Source organism: Acartia tonsa, chromosome 6 (assembly GCF_053477335.1).
Source record: "Acartia tonsa isolate MP-2025a chromosome 6, ASM5347733v1, whole genome shotgun sequence".
Lineage (NCBI taxonomy): Eukaryota > Metazoa > Arthropoda > Copepoda > Calanoida > Acartiidae > Acartia > Acartia tonsa.
This window is the reverse complement of record NC_137265.1, coordinates 30,431,167-30,454,499: the sequence shown is the minus strand read 5'-3', so window position 1 is coordinate 30,454,499 and position 23,333 is coordinate 30,431,167. Positions and strand designations below refer to the sequence as shown.

At 31.8% G+C, this 23,333-nt stretch overlaps 1 protein-coding gene across 1 annotated transcript in view; it reads right to left on the bottom strand.

Moving 5' to 3' along the window:
- LOC145323060 (uncharacterized) overlaps positions 1–22,577 on the bottom strand; it is a 126,264-nt gene extending 103,687 nt beyond the window's left edge. Inside the window, exon 1 of the mRNA XM_080165444.1 lies at positions 21,931–22,577. The gene's annotated coding sequence lies outside the window, so the exon portion shown is untranslated. The remainder of the gene's footprint in view (positions 1–21,930) is intronic.
- Positions 22,578–23,333: the final 756 nt, after the last annotated feature.

Here is a 23,333-nt window from a genome sequence, read left to right as displayed (position 1 = left end):
ATATTACCCTTGTTTGCTTTCAATTTGGTATTCATTGACTGTAGGTAGGGATAGGCAAACTTTTTAACACGGGTTCTTAAACTGTTTGAAAAGTAAAATCACAGTTGATTACTGTACCTACAAGCCTACAAAGTCTATTGTGACACGTTGTTACCTAAAATTTGATGGAACAACTTTAAGGCATCCACTCTAAGCTTTAATTCGAGGGCGTATTATGCAAAAATAGATTGGGTAATGATAAATATTAATTTAGGAGTTGATTTGTCCTCTGGAAGTAATACAATTATGAATTATAAGCGTAGCTATTATAAGATTATAGATTTTCGTTCAACCGTCAAGGGAAAAAGGCTGTTTTTTTTTGTGTGGATGAGTTTAGCAGCTAATACTTTACTACGAAGCCCTACTTTTACTTTGTCTATTTGTCTCTTCGTCCGCCAGTAACATTATGGGGGCAATGTGAATTTCTGGAATGCTTTTAAGATAAAAAGATGAACTTTTCATTCAAGATTCCTATGACCTATGCACGTCTAATCTATACATTGTCTTGTCCGTCTGTCTGACGTTCATGCTTCAAAAGTCATTCATTAAAAAAAAGGTTATGTGATTCTCTTTGAATTTTTGTATGTTCTCTTTTTTTAAGACTGAATATTTGCCCTATAACACACTTTCACTGTTTGTTAATTCAAGTTTTTGTAAGAAATTTTTCTTGAAAATTAGATAAATTTAAATATAAGCTCTAAGTTGTATTTAAAAATTGTTTTCAAAAAATTTTGTTACACTAGAATAACATTAGAATAATAGGCATCAAAAAAGTGAAATTCTATTGTAAAACTATAAACGTAAATGTGTTAAAAACCACCTAGGTTTAACATCATAAGAAAATGCGGAAAAAAAGGTAGAACGGCGAAATATTGTAAAAATTGGGGAAGTAGACAAGATTAAAAGGAAAGGGGAGGTGGTTAACCCCTGTATGACTTCGTGTTGGTATTACACCATCATTACTTTAACTATAGTAATACTTTTATTCGGCATATAGTTTAGTAGTACATACAAATTTCTAAAAGTATTCTTAATTTTGATTAAATCGCCAACATTAATATCATGTCAACTATTTGTTGTTAGGTTTAACAGGGAGGTATAAAGTATTGCAGAAAAATAATTGTTTGCCCAGAGGGGAGGGTGGGGGGAAGAAATGGAAGTGTGTTGATATATGGATGGAGAATGGAGGGGGGTGATATAGGGGGGCGAGATGAATTATTTGTTTGCTTATTCTTGTCATAGTTTAGCTTCGGATAGGTACTGGTTTTAAGAGAGACAGACAGACAAAAACACTGACAGATAGACAGACAGATAGACAGATGAGTTAGTAGTTGCTTATTCTTGTCATAGTTTAGCTTCGGATAGGGACAGATAAACAGATAGACAGACAGACTGAAAGACAGATAAACACACAGACAACCAAACAGAAAGATAGACAAATGAATTATTTCTTTGCTTATTCTTTTCATATTTTAGCTACGGATAGAGACAGAGAGTCAAGTGGAGAGACAGACAGACAGAAGAAATATCGAGTCAAAAACTTTAAATTACATCCATAATTTTGAAATTTTGGCTATAACTGTAAGTAAATGACTGACCTATCAATTATATAGGGTTGGAGTTTATTTTTTTATTCTGTTTTCAATAAACTGAAATGAACAATAGAATAAAACCATGAAATTGATCACTAGAAAGCTTACCTGAAAAGAAAAACAAAACTATAACTATTGCTAAAGTATGTTAAATGTTCTTACTTTTTAGAGGTAGCTGGACAAAGTGTCTAAAAAAAATCAGCCATGTGACGTCATAAAAATGAGGGATGATCTATTTAAGGGTTTTCTTTCCCACTTCTCCTCTCAGTTTCCTAATTTTTATGACGTCACATGGCTGATTTTTGAGACACTTTAGAGTATAGAATTACATATACTTTTTGGAATTAAAAAAAATTATTTGTTTTTGTAATTATTTATCCCTGTATCTAATTTAGTAAGGTGTTGGACTTAAATTTATACAGCATCATATTTAGAGAAAATATTTTTTATTTAAGTTTTTTTTGCCTTTGTAATAGATAAAACTTTTGCAATTATGATAGTAACAAAGGCAGTAAGTAACAAAATAGCCTATTTTGACAGATAATAGTCATATTTTATCAAATTAAAACAGTAATTCATCAAATGGTATTATGATATTATTGCTTTTCAGCCTTTATACCCTTTAATTTGATATCCTTTGTCGTCAGGTTCAGATTCACAGCTCTTACATTTATATAATTTAAATCAATTAGACTAAAGCATAGCATTTGATAAAGTAATATTTTAATACTTCAGGAAGGAAGGGCATATTGGCCATTAGAGTAAAACACTAGAGGGAGAAAAAGTTAAATCTCCTTGTGCAACCTTTGTATTGGGTCATTGAAAATCATCCAATGGTGTCGCTTATATTAACACAGCCAAGTAGCAGAAAATAATTTTGAAGCAGACGAAAGAGGTCTTTAAACAGGGAAGGTAGGTAGTTTTCTGTATATACATCTATACTTTAATTCTATTTATATTCTATTTCTAAAAGTTTTATAAAAACATTTCATATTTGTTGGCTTAAAAAATCCGAATAATTTAAATCAAATATTGATTGGGTTGTACATACCAGCAGTGTCCAAAAGAAACACACAAAATTTCATATAAATAATAGGCTTATTAAATATTAAAATGTTTCAACGTTTTAAAAATCGCGACGTAGCCCAATCTGCACCACTTTAGTACCACTTTTGATTCCCGTGACGTCATAAAAATGAGGATTCTCCATCTCTTTTTTAAGGATTTTCTTTCCCACTTCTCCCTCATTTTTATGACGTCACAGGAATCAAAAGTTGTGCAGATTGGGCTTCGTCAAAATAGCCTATAGACAATACAAAGAATTTTATACTTACACTTACATTACACAGAATTTAAAATATACATACAAACACTACCTACACAGACTCTAAACAAACACACACACACACACTTACACACACACACATACACAGACTTGAATAAATCTTTCCTTCTCCCCGCTGCCCAAAGTTTGAAATCTAATTATTCAAAATTTAATCTATTTTCTAAACTTATTTTAAATTTTGTATTCTACTACTATACTTGAGGATGCTCCCTTTTTGAAAGCAACGTTTTTCTACAATTATGGACATATTGTCGTTATGTTTGGCATGGTAGAATCGTTTTATCTATTTCAAACCACTTATGAGAAAAGCCTCAAACCTTGTTCTTTCAAGTATGAGGGAATCCATTGGTCTAGCGGTTAGTGAGATCTTAAGCTTCAGATGCAGATGGACGGTCGAGAGAGAGAAAGAGAAAGAGAGAGAAAGAGAGAGAGAGAGAGAGAGAGAGAGAGAGAGAGAGAGAGAGAGAGAGAGAGAGAGAGAGAGAGAGAGAGATAGAGAGAGAGAGAGAGAGAGAGAGAGAGAGAGAGAGAGAGAGAGAGAGAGTGAGAAAGAGAGAGAGAAAGAGAGAGAGAGAGAGCTATGTAAAAGAGAGAGATAGAAAAAAAAGAGTGTGAGAATGAAAAGTTTTTGTTGATAATTAATTTACTCAACTCTACGTGTTCTAAAGTTTTTTCTCAAGTCTTTTTCAACAAGATATAGATTGGTGGTTGCATTTCTTAACAATTTTTTCCTCGTCAAACTAATTGATTACGGAGTTAGTTAGTGGTCTGTCTTATTGGATGGTTTTAGGCTATTCATTTGAAAATGATTAAATAATTGGACTGTTTTTATGCTTTTTTTCTGCAAAAAAAATCACGGAAAAGCCTAAAAACTAGTTGAATTGTAGTAACTTTAAGAGTAGCTTTGCCTCTTATAAAGTACAAAATTTATTGTTATCATCCTATTATATCATGTTTTTGTTATAAGATGTTATTCTTTTTTAATTATAGAAAATATGTATCCTTAAAAATATTTGGGTCATCGACCCTAGAAAGCTAATAATAGCCTAATTATAAATGGATGTATAAGGTACATATTATTAGCTTACTTAAAACTGGCTAGCAATTGCAAAACCTAGCTATAAGTAAGAGAATAAAAGAGAGAAAGTAAAATAAATGAAAAAGAAAGAAAGATCGGAAAACCTTTCTCTAGATGTACTTTTATATTATAATACCTCAAAAACACAAATGAATATTTTTGTCCAATCATACAAGAAATTGATAAAAATAATAAAAAACACTTATATAAACCCATTTATTGTTAAAAATATAATATTATTATCAATAATATTTTATTCATTTCATCTCAGTTTTAATAAGAAAAATAAGGTTTAAAATTTGTAAGTTAAGAATCTTCCTTACAATTGTAATGCAGAGAGAGAGAAAGGACAATGGGTTGTTTATTACACTAGTCCCCAAAGCTTTATAATAACGTTTTTTTTCTATAAGTTGGCCTAACAACTTTGGGGACTTAATTGAATTTTGTTTGGTTGATTCAATAAGTTATGCTTTCAAAAGTTTAAACTACTAATTATGATCTATAGAAGGGGTAAATTTGTGTATCATAATTGGGGATATAAATCAATTTATCGGCCATCTGATCCATTTAGATCTCTGATTGTAATGCCATCAACCATTCTGCCAGCTAACAATAATCCTTATTGAGTCAAAATGTATCTTTTTATTAAAAATGTTGATGAAGGAAAGAAAACGAAGTAGAGGGTTTAGTCGTATTTTATAAGTAGCTTTTGATAGGTTATTTAATGTTAGGTAAATGTTATTGATTGTCCCGCAGGGTTAGGAAATAGTCCCTGCCGGGTTAGAGCCCCCTGCAGAGGCTAGAAATAGGAGAAAAGCTACTGTGTAAATGAAAGCCGCAACTTCGTTTTCTTTCAATGATCCAAAAATATTAAATTGAGGATTATTTATTTCTTATATTTTGATTGAGGTATCAGTGTTAGAAACAAAACAATGAAACAGTTTCATACCAAAAGATTCCTAAACAACTAGGTATACTACTATCACAGTAAGATCAATGCCCAGGCAAGTTTGTTATTGTCGTGTAATATACAATTATTTCATGACCATAAAATCCGTCAAAATTATGGATAGGTTGTCGATAAATTTTGATAAATAAGAAACTGCACCGCCAAATTTTATATTAAAACAGATTGTTTTTAACTGTTCTTCTGGCCAAGCTATAATAAAAGGAGATTCATTTACTTTATTTTATAAATATCGTATATATGACGGCCACTGAATGCTAGAAATCTTTGCTAGATCATCTACATATAAGGTAAAGAGAATATCATGACTTTATAACGCTTATAACGAATGAAATGATGCATACGAATTGATAATTCTACTAAATGTATGGGTTTCAACAAAAATCTGAAGGAATGAGTCAGACAGTGAAGGCAGTGAAAGAATGAAAAAAAAACTTAAATAAATGCTATGAATCTAAAAATTCATGATCATAGATAGAAAACAAAGCGCAAGTATGAAAAAAGGGAACAATAATTTATAGACTCTACGTAAAATGTAATACACTGAGTGAGTTAATAAGTTATACAGTCAATGAGGGATTGAGTTAAAAGTATAGTTATAGAGATGTTTTGCATATAAAATAGTATGCATATAGAACTATTGTTAAAAATAATTCGCAATCACAAGAGGTACAAAATCATACTTTAAGAGATGCTTCGGATATGTAGAGGACTTCAGAAGGTCTACATGAAATCTATTGCACTGAGCAAGTCATGATATAAAAGTTATAGAGATGCTGCGCATATAAAAATAATGAAGAGGACTTTCTAGTGAAATCTAGCACTGAGTAAGTCATACAGTTAATATGGGAGTGAAGAAAAAAGTGTTCTTATAGAGATGCTTTGCATCTAAAAATGCATTTTAAATGATTCTGAATAAATAGTGCGCAAGTAATGAAAAAAAGGACAAATTTTGATTAGAAAACTTTTTTCTAGAAGTAAACAAGGACATGGTACATAATTCTATTTCAGAATTTGGTGCTCAAATTATATCAACATAAGAAATTTAAAAAAATATTAATAGTATATTATTGTGTATAAGCCCATACCTTTTAGGGGCTCTGTATTCAGAAAAGTGAGGGACTGAAAACAATAAACAGCCTAAAACTATCCCTAAATTAAGAACCCAATAGATTCTGTGGTGAGCGAAGACTTAAAGATTATAGAAGCCTAAAACCATCCTTGAACCTCTGTGAAGCTTCCATTAACCGGAGGACCCAAACGGTTCAGTTTAGAACTTATCAGCAACAAATAGGCCAAAAATTTTACTACTTTAAATTAAATAATATAGAATTCCTACACAATAGAATATGATCTAAAGCAAAGAGTGTGTCTATAATATGTCAGCTATAGCCACTTTTATTATATGTCGACATAATCTATTGAAAAGGAAACATACTACAAGTTTTAATTTGTTAGAGTAATGAATCGACGATTTTCTATATCACGCTCCATCGGTTTTCTTGGATTAATTATTCATAATCTATTTTGCCTTAATCTTCAGACAAATAATATTGTTTTTTCGATTATTTGAAATTCCGCTATTTTAAAAAGATATTTTTAGTCAAAAAGTAATTAATAATTTTTCTATTAGTTTTGAAATCAAAGTAAGACAAAATTTAAAATTCAAATAGTCGAGACTCAAAAGTTAAATTTTAATGTAGATAAGGGGATTATAGATCTTGGGGGGAGGGGGGACTTTTTTTTTCGTGGGTTGGGGGGTTATTAACCACCACTTCCTCCCCCCCCCCCCCGGAGTAATATTGATTATTCACAAATTGAAAAGTTTAAGAAACTTGAAGGGAATAAAATCGATATTTCTAAACTGAACAAGTAACCAGAATAATTAAGGCCATCAGTAGCGCAGCAATAACAAGCTAGCAACAGAAAAAAAGAATAGTAAAGTGTGTTGGGTCCTATGACAAACGCAGGAGTCCCAAACGTCGGGTTGGACAACCGCAGGAGTGGATACTTAACCTAACCCAACCTATTCTAAACCATTTTTTAGGTTTTTTAAATGCCTAACCCCTGCGGGGGGCTTATTTCTATATTCATATCTTAACCTAACCTAACCTGTATAGAAATACCTAATTAAAATAATATTTTAACACTCCTGCGTTTGCCCACTCCGACGTTTGGGACTCCTGCGTTTGTCCTGGAACCGTGTGTTGCAGTTATAGTAGAAAATTTAATTTATAAAGAATTGTTAAGATACAAATATCTTTTTTTGACAGTTGATATAAATCAATCATCTAAAATTTCATAGCAAGCTTAGTAATCTTAATGTGAATTTATATTCAATTACTTTTTGAAATCATGGACATACCAAGGTTATAGAGGAGCTTCGCTACAAACAAGGAATCCAAGAATTAAATTGGAACTGGGCAAGTTATTGGGGGAGGGGGTTAAGTTTAGTTGGGGAAGAAAACAAATAATGTCCCCCCTAACTAAGGGAAGGTTAAAATAGTTAGATTAGAAACCATTCGTATTAAAATTTTCGATATGGGGGGGGGGGAGGGGGGAGACTTTGGGTAGTTTGTTTTGGGGGATATTTAAATTTCCCCCCTTCTTATCTTTAAATTCGGATATGCGTAAAACACACACAAATACACAGAGACACACCTACACACACAGACACCCACACATACACTCACACACACACACACACACACGAATACACAGACACACACACACAAACATTACTAAGATTTGAATATGCAAGAGTTTTAATCTTTTTTGCAAATTTGGTCCTGTACTACTCTGACTGTAGTAGTTGTAGGGAAAGTTTTAAATTAGATCTGCAACAGTTAGGAGCTTCAACTTAAGTTTTTTAGTAGCAACAATATTAAAATTATTCTTTACTGTCTAATCGGGAAAGGAAGGGGCATTTGACTGTAAATTACACAGTTACTCAAAGTTCTATAACTTGAAAACTTTGGGCTCTTTTATCAGATTGTGATTGTATGGTTCAAACTAGTAGTTTCAAATCCTTTCAAATAATTATTTCAATCTACAGAAGAGGTAATTTTATCTATCATTATTATAGATTTTCATCAACATATTCATTAAGATCCCAAGGCAAGACAAGACACACTGACGAAATCATTATTAACTTTTATAGGGACACAATGGTAGATCTTAGATAACATATCTACTACAGTAAAATTGGTTTCAAGCTCCTAACTGTTTAACACAAAGAAAGAATACGAAGATTGTCGAACACAAGAAAAATATTAACATCTTACAAATTAAACCTTTTTTGATCATTATTTTATTGCCATGGTCACTCTGTCCGTTAACATGTCTGAAAATGATTTTCTCAGCTACTATAAAAGGCAAGTGTCCGATTTGTATTATAGTTATGACTTGCTTTGAACTCTTTTTTCAATCCCTATTTAAATATTATTTTTGTGAGTATAATGTAAATTGTGTGTAAGAGTGTGTGTGTATATGTGTAAGAGAGAGATTATGTTTATGTATGGTGCGCTACTTATGTATGGTATTATCCTTGTTTTTATAAAACATTTTTTTTACCCCATAAGGGAAAGGGATGGTTCCTAACCTAACCAATCAGACCTTTCCTGTAATGTTACATACTTTCATTTTTAGGACTTGATTATAAAGATGCTTAGCTTATGATGCTATACCTTATTGGCCCATAAATCATTATTCCTCAAATTGAATGAATAGAATGATCATATCATACTAAAATGTCCTTGATTTTTTTTTAAATTAGCCTTTTTTAAATGAACGTATACATATACTTATATAGTTATGATTATAGATTTGTTAAGCTTACACGTTTTAAATCTTACCTAACTATTATAGAAATCATCATGTAAAGTTTAAAAATGATAGTACAATGACCCTACTACAGTCATATTTCGAGTATTATCACTACTAAGGATAACCATATATAAGGAGAATATATAAAATAATGGTACCTAGCATTTTAGGTTATGATTTATACGGCCAAATGTTTACAAACTCCAGGAATGTAAGGGATAAGACAATGAGAGATAAATTGATCTCTTCTAAATTCATGTTGAAGGTTAATTTCAATGGTCTATGTAGACTAAATTGCCTAGAATGACATAAAATATGCCGATGAAAGTTTTGGCCTAAACATTAATGGTCTAATTGAAGGAAATATTTTTTAATTTCTATTGTCCTATCCCTGTATCCGTTAGTAAATGTATGCATGTCCATTAAGATTCCGATTTGAAACCTTTCATTGATATAAACGATCCGTGTTATACTTCAATACTGTTAATATATCAACTATCAATACTTAATGTCGACAGTAAAATAAGGCTTATTGCTTTCAATAGTATCAGCTGCGACCACAGTATTATGTTTTTTTGTCTTTACCTTAAGATTTCGATAACTACAGAATCGATTATGTTCTTCATTTTTTGTATGCTTTATTTTTGTCCCTAGATGGTTTTATGCTATCTATGTTTTAAATTCAAGTCTTAAGATGGTTTTAGGCTATTTTTCTACCTACCCTCCCCTTCGAGTAAAGAACTTTTAAAGAACAGGGATACAACCACAAAAACCATCAGAATGTCAAATTTGACCAAGTTTTTCAAAGAAAATATTATATACTGTGATTTATTGACAATACCTGCCAAAAACTGTCCTCATTTTTCCAGAATGTGTGTCTCTGATTTTGATTATATTTCTTTCTTTGCTATAAATTAAAGCCCGAAGGGGGAATTTTAAAAATAAAATGGGGATTCATTTTTAAGTGTAGTAGGATGGTTCAATGTTTTGAATTGAAGAAGATTTTGGTACCATTTACCTATTCTGTTGTTTGTCTGAATTTTTGTTAGATTGTCTGTAAATCTATACCTCAAATTTCAGGTTTTAAATGGGTGTTTGATAACTTTTCATCACATACCTAAATTAAAAAACAAAATTAGCAAACATAGAATAAACAAGAAAACTTGTAAAAAGCATCGAAGCAACATAAAAATCTGTAAAGAGACTGTGGGTAGAATTCAGACTGAATAGAATTTTTATAGACTGTGTAGATACTGCATAGTATAGACTTTGTAGATACTGTAGAATTTAGACTGTGTAGATACTGTAGAATCTCGACTGTGTAAATAGAAAACTAAATTTTTTATAAAGTCTAGAATTCTGAAAAAAGTACCGTGTTAATTTTAAAATTTGAAATGAGAAATACTCTAAATAAAAAAGGGATATTAAACATTGTGGGTGGGGGTAGGGGGGCGGATGGTTTAAATGGGGGTGCATAAAAACAACAACACAACCATGCCAAAAGGGGGGGAATGTTTGCAAATTTAGGGTGGGGATCATTTTTATTAGCAAAGATTCTTCATAAATTTGTTTAGTTCGTCTGTTGTGCAACGTTTAGTACTCCTAACATAAAAAAAAAACATTATCTATGGAGTAGATTTATTACTCTTTTTTTTACCAAAGCTGCTTTTAACAAATATAGTTCCTAAAATATTAGACCTTCTATTCAGGAGATCTTAATGGATACGCGCCATAAAGCATTCAGATATAGCCTTTTAGGTTTATTCTGTATGGATGATATTATTCTTGTTTTTATAGCTATTAAAGGATATCTTTTGGAATAAACTATGAACATTATATGTACATACAGGGAGGGGCAAATAAGACCGGACAAATTATAACTTCTAAACAAATGAACATAAAGTCGTAAATTTTAAAGATTTATTGAATTTTAAAAACTGGCAAGCAAAATAGGTATATGACTATTAGATTATTAAATAAAATCGCCGCCAGCCTTAATCACCGCCTCTACCCGCCTCCTCAACCGCCGGCAGGTCCATGTCAAAATGTACCTGTCCAAGCTGGTGTAGTTCTCCTTGGTAGTGACAATGAGAGAGGTCTTTTTGGTATGGGCACGTCTATTGGTGCATGCTTCAAAGTAGCACTAGGCCCAAAAGTCCATTGAATAAAGATCAGGCTGCTGGGAGGCCACATTTCCTTAGGAATGTGAGTAACCGCAGGATCCATTTCGCCCAACTTCCAAGTTACCCTTATACACGGAGGCTCTTATTTGGACCACAGTTGAGCTAGAACGACGTTCTTTACCTTTTTAGAAATGGCATGAAGTTTCAGCTAGGGTTGTCAGCGCAACCCATAGTCTAAAATGAGTTTTAAAGTTCAATATGGGTCCCTAAAGTCAAGAACCGAGAAATTTTCGCGAATTTTCATGGTTTTTAATGTTTTTTACATCTCAAAATCTGCCCAGTTTCACTTTGCTGGAGTACTACGGCCAAGCCATTTCAGATAGAGAGCTCTAGTCTTTTTTAGTGTCTTACTTATGTATCTAACAGTATCCCCAGAAAGTTGCATAACTCTACCTCACCTACAGATGGGCTGAGGTCAGATGTAGTGGGCCCTAGTCGAGAATCCAGATTAAACCACCGGCGCATTTGAAATCTGCAATGTTGAACATATTCGCGGCCAGCTCGTTGTGCACATCCATCTTCGTCCAAAGATTTTTTTGTGCTAAAAGGTCATTACCTAAGCTTTTTATAGTGTGGTCAAACGTCCTGATTGGTCAAGTAGTTTTGGAGCTATGGCCGTTTAAAGTTTGTCCGGTCTTATTTGCCCCACCCTGTATATTTATAAGATCAGTATTTTAAAATTGTGTATTATAATCATCAAGAATATATAGGTAGCGGGAAGAGGTATAGGACAATGAATTATAAATAAATCTTATCCCCAAATCATTAAATACAAAATTTTAATTATCGATGCTTTCCTTTATAGTGCCTATCTAGCATATGTATTCTTAATGCCTAACCTCTCAGGGGGCCCAAAATCCTGCGAATCCTATGCCTGCAGTATCTAAATCTTGCGGGGCTGCCCTTTATCCAACATAACCTAAATACTCGAAACACCTGATTTCAAGAGATACTGAAAGTGTCATGTGTGTCATAAAAATGCGTGTAAAATTAAAGGATGGAAGGAAGAGTGGGAAAGGAAACCCCTAAAAAGATATCGATTTAGACGTATTCTTATGACGTCACACATGACACTTTCAGTATCTTCCTTTTTTAAAAAAAACATGAATGAGGGGGGGGGGGATTGCTCGCTAGGCTCTTTAAGGGAAACAGCCAAATGCAAAACGTTTAATCATTATCATTTTTAAAGCAGAGTAAATTTTAGCTAGCTGTATTCTGCATATAAATACAAATTTAATTTAAATTTATTTTTGTTATTCTTTGTTAAATAAGCAAAAGCAATGTATATGCAATATATGAGTTCACCAATATATAAGCTATGCAATCGTACTACAAAACTAAATATATAATTTTTAAGAAAATCCATAGAATAAAAATGCAGATTAAAAGTTTTAGACGTTTTTTTCTCTAATAACTAAGTTTGAATGTAACATTTAACCAAATAGGGTAACTTTTTTTTCTCAAATAGACACCAAAAGAATCATATAATATTTTTTACAACAGAGACGTCCAAGCTTTTTATTTGAGGGGCAAAATCAGTTTTGTCAAAGGTTTTGGGAGGTTAATCTAAAGTTCTTCCTTAATTTTTTGTGGGGACGTCCTTATACAAAAATATCTCAATCTGAAATGATATAATGGCTTTAGATATATCATATATTTGTAGAACTTACTCATAAGCATTCTAGTTCACGATGGTAATGGTGATTCCTACAAACATTACGTCACATATCAGATGGATTACAGATAACCTGTTATTCTAATGTGACACTTGCTAGGAATGTTTATAGAAATTGCTTTAAAATGTGGTTCAATAGATTTATACCAATAGCTGGGATAAAGGGATAGCTTCTCAAAAAATTAAAGAAGTATGGATCATACCCCAGTTAAACTTTGGAACAGTTGTTTTATCATCAAAGGGAAAATAGAGTCGTAATATTTTACATAACGTCGACGTTAATGTCAGGTAAATTAGCAGAATTTTTATTGTTTAATGTTGACAAAACCATTGTAATAGTATGAAAACACAATATTCTAATATTTAACAAGGATAAAGTGTTTCCATTTAACCCTGACCAACACAAATAATGCGAATCCTTTTAGTTTCTCTTTCTTTCTCTCTATCCCTCTCTCTTTCACTGTATCTCTTTTTGCAATTACATATTCACCCTTTTTATCATTTGTGTATATATTTTACATTAAGAGTGCCATCACTTCCGATGAATGTATCACTTATTAAATAATCAGAACCGCATATTATTGAACCCGCACAAACTGTGCCTTTTCAATTACTACTATTGTGTATTTTTGCCATTATGATACACTTTGAAGATATTAAAACTTGTGGAAGTGATAATACACCATATTTTACATTTATTTTTGGATGCGTGTTTTTACATAATTACTAATATGAACAGACAGACAGCATAGTATTTTAAAAACGGAGCTACTCAAATAATAAGAAGCTGTCCATACGTCTGACCGTCATTCAGTCACTTTCTAAGGAGTGTCTAAACAGAGCATGAACATAACTTACTTTTAATTTTAAGGGTTTGTGTCGACTGTATGGATAGCTGTTATTTACATTGACATTATAATCAATCATTAAACCTAAACCTATATCAACTGTGAAATCAATTTCTAAAATATGTTGATATAAAAACAGCAAAATAGTTTAAGATACATTGAGTAAACACTTTAGATAAATCTATGGTATTTATTGTTACCCTATTTATTTCAGAAATTTATATTTCAATGCATTAAATAATATCTTATGACTAATATTATAAAAGCTTTCCTTTAAAGAAGAATTTTTATAGATTTAGCATTTGAAAAATAGTTTTCTTTTAACAAAAATGCATAATAACCTATTTTAGATACCCTAATTTGTAGTCGCTTAAATTTTTTTTTATATTAAACCATCGCCTAGTACAACCGTTACGAGAATTAGCATATTAATACATATTTATACAAGGGTGGACGGGGCACCACTATCCCCCCCCCCCCACTCTCAATAAACTTTATATAACCCATAACCTATGCGTAATACTTAAGGCTTGATATTAGTGTGCATGAAAAACAACAAAATTAAAAATAGACAGCTTGAAAAAAAGAAAAAAAACGTTTGACTTTTAAACCAACTCTTTGATTGAATGCTCGTTGTCTATAAATGTAGTTTTTTTGGTAATAAGTTAATATTACTTAACTAATATAATATCCATAGGAGCCTAGTATCCACAGGAGCCTTTAAAAGGTCTTTCATAGGTCTGAAAATACGCTATTTTCTAGAAATTGCTGAATTGTTGGAAAGCCTATAATATTGGTTCTTTTCCCACCGATTTTTATGACAATTCAACAATCAATGTTCAATTCCATAGTTTTTTTGAGCCATAGAATAACAGTGTTCTTTGTTTGTCAGAATGCGTGATAAGTTCGATTCTCGGTGTAGTAAACTGGGTCATAATTAAAGACATTAAAAACTGTTACTAATATGACTAACGCGTGAAAGGGTTGAAGAAATTCTTGGGCAATAAATTATTTACCTATGCAATGAAAACTTGAAGTTACAGGTTTTGGACAGCATACTCGTGAACGAAAATAAGGACCTTGGAACCAGCTAATTTATGTAGGCTTATAGCATCTTTTTATTGTAGAGCAAGCTACATTTTTATCATATGCCATAAAGAGGTTGAATGTGTGTCTTTGTTTCATGAGATCTCTCAAACTGGAAACAATTTATTATTGCTGGGCATGTTTGAGGCTATTTATCATGAATTTAATGCAAAAACCATCAAAAGAAAAATAAAGAGTAGTATTTCTAAAACCTTGTTAATTAAGATTCTACATGGCTTAAGCGATTGGATCCTCTTTACAGGAAAGCTTTGTATTGGACATGGGAATGTTTTAGATTTTAAGTAAATTTGCTGTTTATTTCGGGTTGTTTTTGTCTTTCGCAAAGTTCTTTTGTGCAACATAACTTTTTTATTTCTTTTCATTTTTAAATAGTTAATTTTAAATCCTCAAAGATTTTCACCTCCTCTCGTCATGTAAAGTTTATGTACAAGCGCCTAACTGAAAAGTACTATGTTTAATTTTACAGAAAAATATTCCTATTCCTTGGCTGCTGTCAATATTTTTGTGGAATGAAAATATTTATAAAATAACAAATTTTCTCTGGTGTTTGTTCACGACCGCGAAAAGTTTCTAAATATGAGTTAATTCGTAAATGTAAAAATAAACTATAGATAATTATTCAAAAATACAACAAGATAAAATACAGAGGTAGCATGTCGAAAGAGCACATTTCATTTTATTATTTCATGATTGAGTTGTACAAACGAGCATAGTTCAAGCTTTTCCCTTCATATTTTTTTGGATATACATCAATTAATCGTCCATGTCTTATCCCTTAGAATCTCTGGTAAGCAAGAGAGAACATCAAAGTAATCAGGAAAATATAAAAAAATAATCTCAGAATCATATCTCAGAACTTATAAATGTATTTTATAATGTAAAAGTATTTTCGTGTGAATGCGATAGAACAACCAAAATATTGTGTATTTCCTTGAAACAATATCAATTACACAGTTTCATTGGGATTAATTCTAGAAATGGTTCTAGAACTGTAAGATTTAAAAATGTAACAGTTCATATTTGATTCTTCTAGTGCCAGGTAAAGCTCTAAACGGCAAGGCTAAGATAAAAATGTGGCATTTGTATAGTAATTATATATTTTATGTCCAGGGAGAGAGGGGACATTGGACTGCTTTTTACACTAGCCCCATAAGTTTTATAATAACGTTAACTTATTAGTCAACAAGTTTGGGGGGCTTCTGAATTTGATTTGTTGGTTCACTAAGTTGAGTATCCAAACGTTTCAACCACTAACTATAAACTAAGAAGGAGAAATCTTTTTAAAATTATTGGGGGTAACACTCCAAGATATTGTCAGCATTTAAAATGGAGGTCTGATCTTTAATGTTAAAAATCCTGTAACTTTTCATATTACTGAAGTATAAAGACTTCATATTTATTTGTGTTTCAATTTCCTTGTGTGACTTTTGTGTTGTATTATCCTTAGGAACATTTTAGTATTTCTTGACTTTTGCAACCAAGACCATAGTCTCAAAATTGGGAAAAAAGATTATAACAAATTAACGAGGTAGACATTTTTGAATTTTTAGAGAATAAACAAAACTTGATTGCTAGGCGAAAGGGTGATCGGATAAATCTACTCATAATCAGTTGATTGTTATTTATAAATCCTAAAACACTGATATTTCTCCGATAAAAATACCTATATTGTTTATTTTTTTGTTTTAATTTAGCGGCAGGGCTCACGGAGGCCGAAAGTTTTTTCTCAAACATGAAATTATTGTAAACCTTACCATGGTTTTATGCTAACCCTGAAATATTCTCTCAAATAAAATAGAAAAGCCCCTAACATAAAATCTTTTAATAATGATATAAAATTATCGTGTATGTTATAATTATTAAAAAAAATCCTTAACACCCCTCCCCCCCCAAAAAAAAAAAACATACAACCCCCATTAAAAAATAATTCATTATAATGGTTAGGGCACGCGCCCCAAATTTTTCATTCCTCATTATGGAGATTAGTTAAATGAGACTTTTTTGTGGATGTAATGGGAAAGGGGGGGGGGGGACTTTTTATGGCCCCTTGTTAATTACATTATGTTTTTTTATTCTCACGACTTCTTTCATTATAATATTCAAATTAGTTCATTTGAAATTACAGTCAAATGTGGTTATTAAAAGCGAGGCTTTTCATATTTAGTGCGTGTCCGTCCGTTAGGCAGTACCGCTCTGCTGGTAAATTTAGATATAATAATATTTTAAACCTTGTAGAAAACTTTTTAAGAGTATAAGATTGTTTTTATTAACTTTTTTGATGCTAAATTATTTTAGAATATTTACTGATTATTGAGATGATGATTTCAAAAACGATTAACTGCGTCATAACTAAAGTCTAACTAGCAACAAACAGATTTATATTTATCCACTTCTTAACTTCCCTATGTAATATTAGCGCTAATATTATCCTATTATTAGACTAAATGTCTGCAGCTTTTAGAATATATGACAGCAATATACACTTTTATCCAATCTTTTTTGTGTGTATCGAAGGATCTCATTAACTGCTGAACCGATATGGTTCTTCTTTACAGTGAAGCTTCTTATATGACCAAGGAAGGTTTTTAACTATTTGGAGGGAGGGTATCTCCCCCCCCCCCCCCCCCCTACTACCTAGAGTCTACTAGGGGCTTATCTACAAGTGTTATTAATAAACTACAATTTTCAACATTGTTTCTAAAAATTCCCCTGCGAGTAAATTATTTTATGATTAATAGGATAATTTGTTCAAAAACACAAAGATGAAAGAACAGATTGAATAAATTAAAATATTCTAAATTGTTTTTTTTTCTTTCAAAGTTTTGTGTTGTTTAACACTTTGAAGTGTATAATTACCTAAATTGAATTTTTAACAAGGATAATAATGTATATAATTAGCGGAGCTAAAGCAAACTTAAATAAATTTGTCGGTAATAAAGGTCTTGGTTTTACAACAATATCCTACAGACAACCAACCCACCAAATAATTGCAGGATCTTTGTCTGGCAGTCCCACCTATGCATGGTTGTGAGTTCTGCCTGTTTATCCCCGATTATTTTGAAAAAGTTACCACAATTATTGGTGGAAAAGTCTGGACAATGCAAGTTTCATAATCTGATCAAGATTTGATAAAAGGCCCAAGATTTTTCAGGGCAACTAATGAATGAATTCATTTATAAAACTTTACAGTCTACTGTCCCCTTAGAGCGGGTTATTTAAATGAGATAAAACCCTATCTAAATTAATATAATCTGCAGACAATGGGTAATTTGAATATTATATGTAACTCACGTACTAACAATTAAAATATCAATTTTAGGGGCACGAGCCAAATGAAATGTGTTTGTTTTGAAGCATCTTGGCTGTGCCTTAATTACAAATTGACTGCTGTCCAAGAAATGTTTGTCGCATGGCTGCAGCTTAGTTCGAATTTGACGGTTGAAGTATTTAAAATCTGCTTCCAAATGAAATATATAATCTCCGTGGCGCGTGCATAGACAATTGTCAAGTGGTAATAAGCCTTGAGTACATGTTAACCGGGTAAGGTAATCTTTCTAAATTTATCCGAAGGGGGTTCTATATGATCACAATCCACCTCAACGCTTTAGATCGAAACCCTCCATAGTATATTTTTTTAATTGTGAAATTGTACATCGTATGATCGTTCAATTTAGAATAAAAATCTATATTTATATGTAGATATACTTAAAATAATTTTAGATATCAAAACAATGAATATCACTTCCATAAGTTGGGCAGCAGCAATTACAGCTATTACATCGTATTATAGACAGTTTTAGCGGATATTACAATAAAAAAAACTTATATGAGATGGCAGGTTTGTTAACCCCGAGGGGCCGAAAGTCCGGGCTAACACAAATAGTTAAATGATTTATTTTTTTTTATTTTTACAAAACATGATTTTTCAGTATGGCTCAAAACAGGTTGTAATCCAGCGGATAATTATTGGTTTTGAAGCCATAGTGGAAAACTAATTTTGCAGAAATCCAAAAACTTTGCAACATATTCAGTAAATGTGATTTTTAACCAATTATTTTTGAAGTAAGTAAGATAAAGATAGTATATTTGATTTGTGTGTGTGTGTGTGTTTGTGTGCGTAGAGACTGCAGTCTTCAAGAAACAAACGTATGGATACACATTATGTACAGAGCAGATGCGCTATGAAAATATTAAAACAGCAAGTATACCACAATTCAAATATGTTTCTGTTGAAAACAAATTTGAATTTGTTGTAAAAAAGTTGATCCAATTAAAAGAATTAGAGATCAGCCAACCAATTAGATCCACTCGGATTAGGGGAAATTCCCTGCTTTAACTTTTGGACCACTCCTAATCCACTCCCAAAAGACACATTTTATAAACACAACCTCCCATTCGTTGGCTTAAACACTTTGGGTACTATTATTAGATCTTTATTGGTTAGTTTAAATTAATAATTTTAATACTTATCAAAGAACAATTTTAAACTGCAGAAGTGGTAATTTTGTTTATCATCATTTGGAATTCAAATTTTACTTGAGCTTGTCGTCAATTGAATTCATAGGATATTAATAGGTAAAAAATAACTAGAATTGAACGTGTAGATTCGACAACCAGGGGTATTAGGCTAAGTAATATAAAAAATTCTTTGATTGCATGACCTTTGTCTGGAAGTTTCAACTTTACAAGTCAAATTTAGCATTTTCAGCTACAGCTAAGCAATGACTTAAATGACCCTAACCCCTCCCCCCCCCAAAAAAATATCATGAATATATGGAGGGTGGATTGATGGGGTTAGTTATTTCTTTTAGACCAATTGCGCAAAAAATAAAAAAAGAATTTCAATTGTTTAAAAAGGGATTTTAAGAATATTTTAAGTATTACTAATAAAAAGGTCAATTTAGGATTTCAAAGTGAAATCATTTTTTTATGGTATCGAATTTCATAAAATTGTTAAATCATTACATGATAAAATAGTTCTAAACCTCCTCGTATTATAGATAGTTTTCCACGGATAGTAAAATTAAAAATTATTATATTAGTTCCTCGAAGACAACAAAACAGGCCGGGATGACTTTGTGATTTTTATTTTATTTTTCGTGGAAAATTCGGATACAAGCCCTTTCGTGACAACGCCTCTTACGGGGCGATTAGTCGTAATTTCAGAGTAGATTTTCTCCTATTTATCGTTTGCGGGGGGCTCTAACCCTGCAGGGCCAATTACCTAACCCTGCGCGGCAATCACCTAACCTGTCTTAACCTAACCTAACCTAAAATAACCTCTCAAAAGCTAATGTGAAAATACGACGAAACGCCCCTTAAGAGGCGTTGCCACGAAAGGGACTATAAAGAAAATTCTTTATGAAACGATACAGAATTTTTTAAAAATTTTGGCTTACAACTGGTTTTCATCCAGCGGAAATTGATCGAATTTGAAGCCATGTTTACAGTAATGCTTAATTTTGACCAATTATTGCATATTTCTGTGAAATGTCAGCCATTGCCACTTTTATTTCATGTTATATGTATATTATTATTTAAATTGAAGATGCTCTACTGTTCGACTTGTAGGTATTGCTAAAAACAATGACTAATTTTATTTTAATTTCATGTCTGTCACATGAACTAGTATTCAGAATAGGAAGAATGTTTTGGCCTATAACAGGGGCAACACATTACCATACAAAGTTAAGACTAACAACTGGTTATCTTTTACTTAGCCTGTATCCTATTTTCTTACTAGAACGCAAATGTTTTACAGATTCAATAAATAGACTTTTAAAGCAAAGAAAGCCTAAAACCAAAGAAAAAAGTATAAAATTTTGAAAAATCTTATCATTGTAAAATTTCTTTACTGTGGATAATATTTTTAAACCAAGAAAAGGGACATTTGTGATAAAAATCAAATTGTAAAATAGAAATCCCTATTCAAATCTAAAATAATTTGCTTGAATCTCATACAAATCTACTAAAATGCCTATCTATACCATATTTTACTTAGAAATAATCCTATTACATAAAGTAGTAGGGTTTTTTTGTCTAAATATCTCGGAATTTTTTAAAGAAAGCTTTGAAATGTCTTTGGGTGGTTTTAGGCTATTTTTTTTGAGTCTAGGGGTGAAACAGCTAGTGGGTATAAATAATACAAAACACTTTTAAATGTTAATCAAATTATTTTTAAAAAAGTATGGTTCTATTCCTGGTAAATTCAAGCATATACAAGTTACAAACAGAGTGTCCTTAAAGAAATATTACAACGCATAGAAAATCCCTCTATATTCCTAGGCAGTTTCCCTCAAAGTGATTAACCGAACTTAGACACCCCCCATAACATTTTAAAATAAATTGAAAAAAAAGTGGTAGTACTAAGAGAGGTGTAAATTTTCATTCATTTGTTTATTACTTTCATCCAGGTTATGTTAGATTGTATGGGGTAATAAACAGCCCCGTGGATATCAAATTTTGCTTAAAACAACCTGTTACCCAAAAATAATGAGCATTTTAAATTGAAATTTGTTAGTATCTTATAAACACCCTTAAACATTAGTTATCAAACATCCTTTGACAACCTGTAGTTGGATAAGTTAATATCTGTTGTTTAAAACATAACAATTTTATTTTTTAAACACCCTGTAACAGATATAGGTTATACACAATATACATGATATCAGCTTGAATTTTACAACCAAGGTTTAGTGTTTTAACAAGAAAAACATAAATTCTCTGAGATGAACAAATCATATTTTAGCAAAAATACATATTCAATCAAATATAGTTTTTTCTTCATTTTGGCTCTCGATTTTCATTTTTTAAAAATATTCTCGTTCCTTTGAAAAAAATTCTATTAATTTCAATAATTTGAAGAAGAAAATATCTTTTTGGATGTTTAGTTACTATTGAAATCATTCTTTTCTTTAATTAAAAAGTTATCAAATTTAAGTAAAGCTTTAAATAAACATTTAAGAATTATCTTAAAGTTGATTTCAATTTTCAAATACAAATAGTACCAAATTAGTATTGTTTCATAATTGCCAAAAAATAACACATTCTTTTTTTATCTCTTGTATTTTGATAAACAAAATGAATCCTTCCGCTTTTCTATTTTTATTTATTTTGAAAATATACGTGTGTGTGTGTGTGAATATGTGTTTGTCTGTGTGAGTGCATCGTATTTTTGTGTAATAATGTGTGCAGAAATGATATTATGTGTGTGGTCACTATATTTACACACACATACACAAAATACTCAAAAAACTTGAAAAATCACCTACCTTAAGTAAAGTGCCTGTTGTCCTTAACCAATGCGCTTTTAAGCCAAGCGCAAGCGCTATATTCGCGCGGCGCCGATCGGCGCGCTGCGCGCACGTTTCACTGGTCCCTTGGGCGCGTTATTAGCTTGTCTCTCAGGCCTTGGTGGAATTAGAAAATGTCACTTTCAAAAGATCACGCCGCAAGCCAGCTAATAACAATGTGTGTCCTTGTGCAGTGAGGGTTTTATTCTTAGATTTCAAGATTTATATCTATTTTATATTTATAAGAGCTGTAGTAGTAATAATAATAATATATGAACGTACCTCACCCCCTCCCTTCTCACCAATATCTGACAAACTTTGAGTTGAAAACTCTCGACCCTTTCTTTAGGGCGGATTCACCGCTATAAACCATCATCAGCCAGCAGCGGGAATACTCCGGGGGGAGTGGGAAGGAGGGGTAGTGCTAATAGTGATGGCGGGGGGAATAATCAAGAGTGGTTCTGGTGGTGAAAGGGAAGGCGGGGGAGAACTAATAGGGCGGGGGTAGTTGATTAGGGGGGCTGGGCCAGCAGAGCATTCCCTATTTAGGAAGTATTCTTGAGTAATTTTCCCCCCGGGGAGGGGGGCCTTGCATACACTTATAATCAATGAGGGTTATGCTTACTAACTACATGCACGCCCGTTCACAGGCCTCTCTCTCTCTCTCTACATCTCTCTATCTTTAATTCCAAATCTCTTTTTCTCTCTCTCTCTAGTTATTCTCTTCGGATGTAGATCTGAAATGAGGTGTGTGTGTGTGTGTGTGTGGGGTGGTGGGACAGTGCCTAATGTGGAGGGGTTCATAAGAGTTTTAAATAGAACAGTCTTGACTAAATATTTATTATTAATTAATTAATTTTTAAATCATTTAATTTAAATGATAATTAATTCAATTTTAATTTGTAGACATAAAAATGGACTTTTAAAAGATTTTGATAGTTTAAACTAAAACATATTAGCAATTCTTACATTGATTAGTCTGATATACAGAAGTAGCTTTATTTTTTATCCAATTCTATGATATTAATTCTAGGTAGCTCATAGTATTTTGGAAAGAAGGGGTTGTGGATCATTTTATCTTCATTGTCCTCTCCCTCCCTCCATGGAATATGTATAAACTTTGCTTCATAAATTTTGAAGATAGTTAAAGTTTTAAAGTTATTATTAGAATTTCGATTCTAAAACATTTCTTTTTTGATTAAAAATTTTAATTAATTAGCAGACAGATTTAGAAAAAATAATATTCCAACAGTTCTTTTATTTAAAAAAAGGGGAACAAATTTTAACTGGAAAGGAGGCAATGAAAATTAAGATAGAGAGTTAGGGGGCAGGGAAAGAGTTAATGTATATTGGTGTTTTGGGTGGTTTAGAGGAGGGGGGGG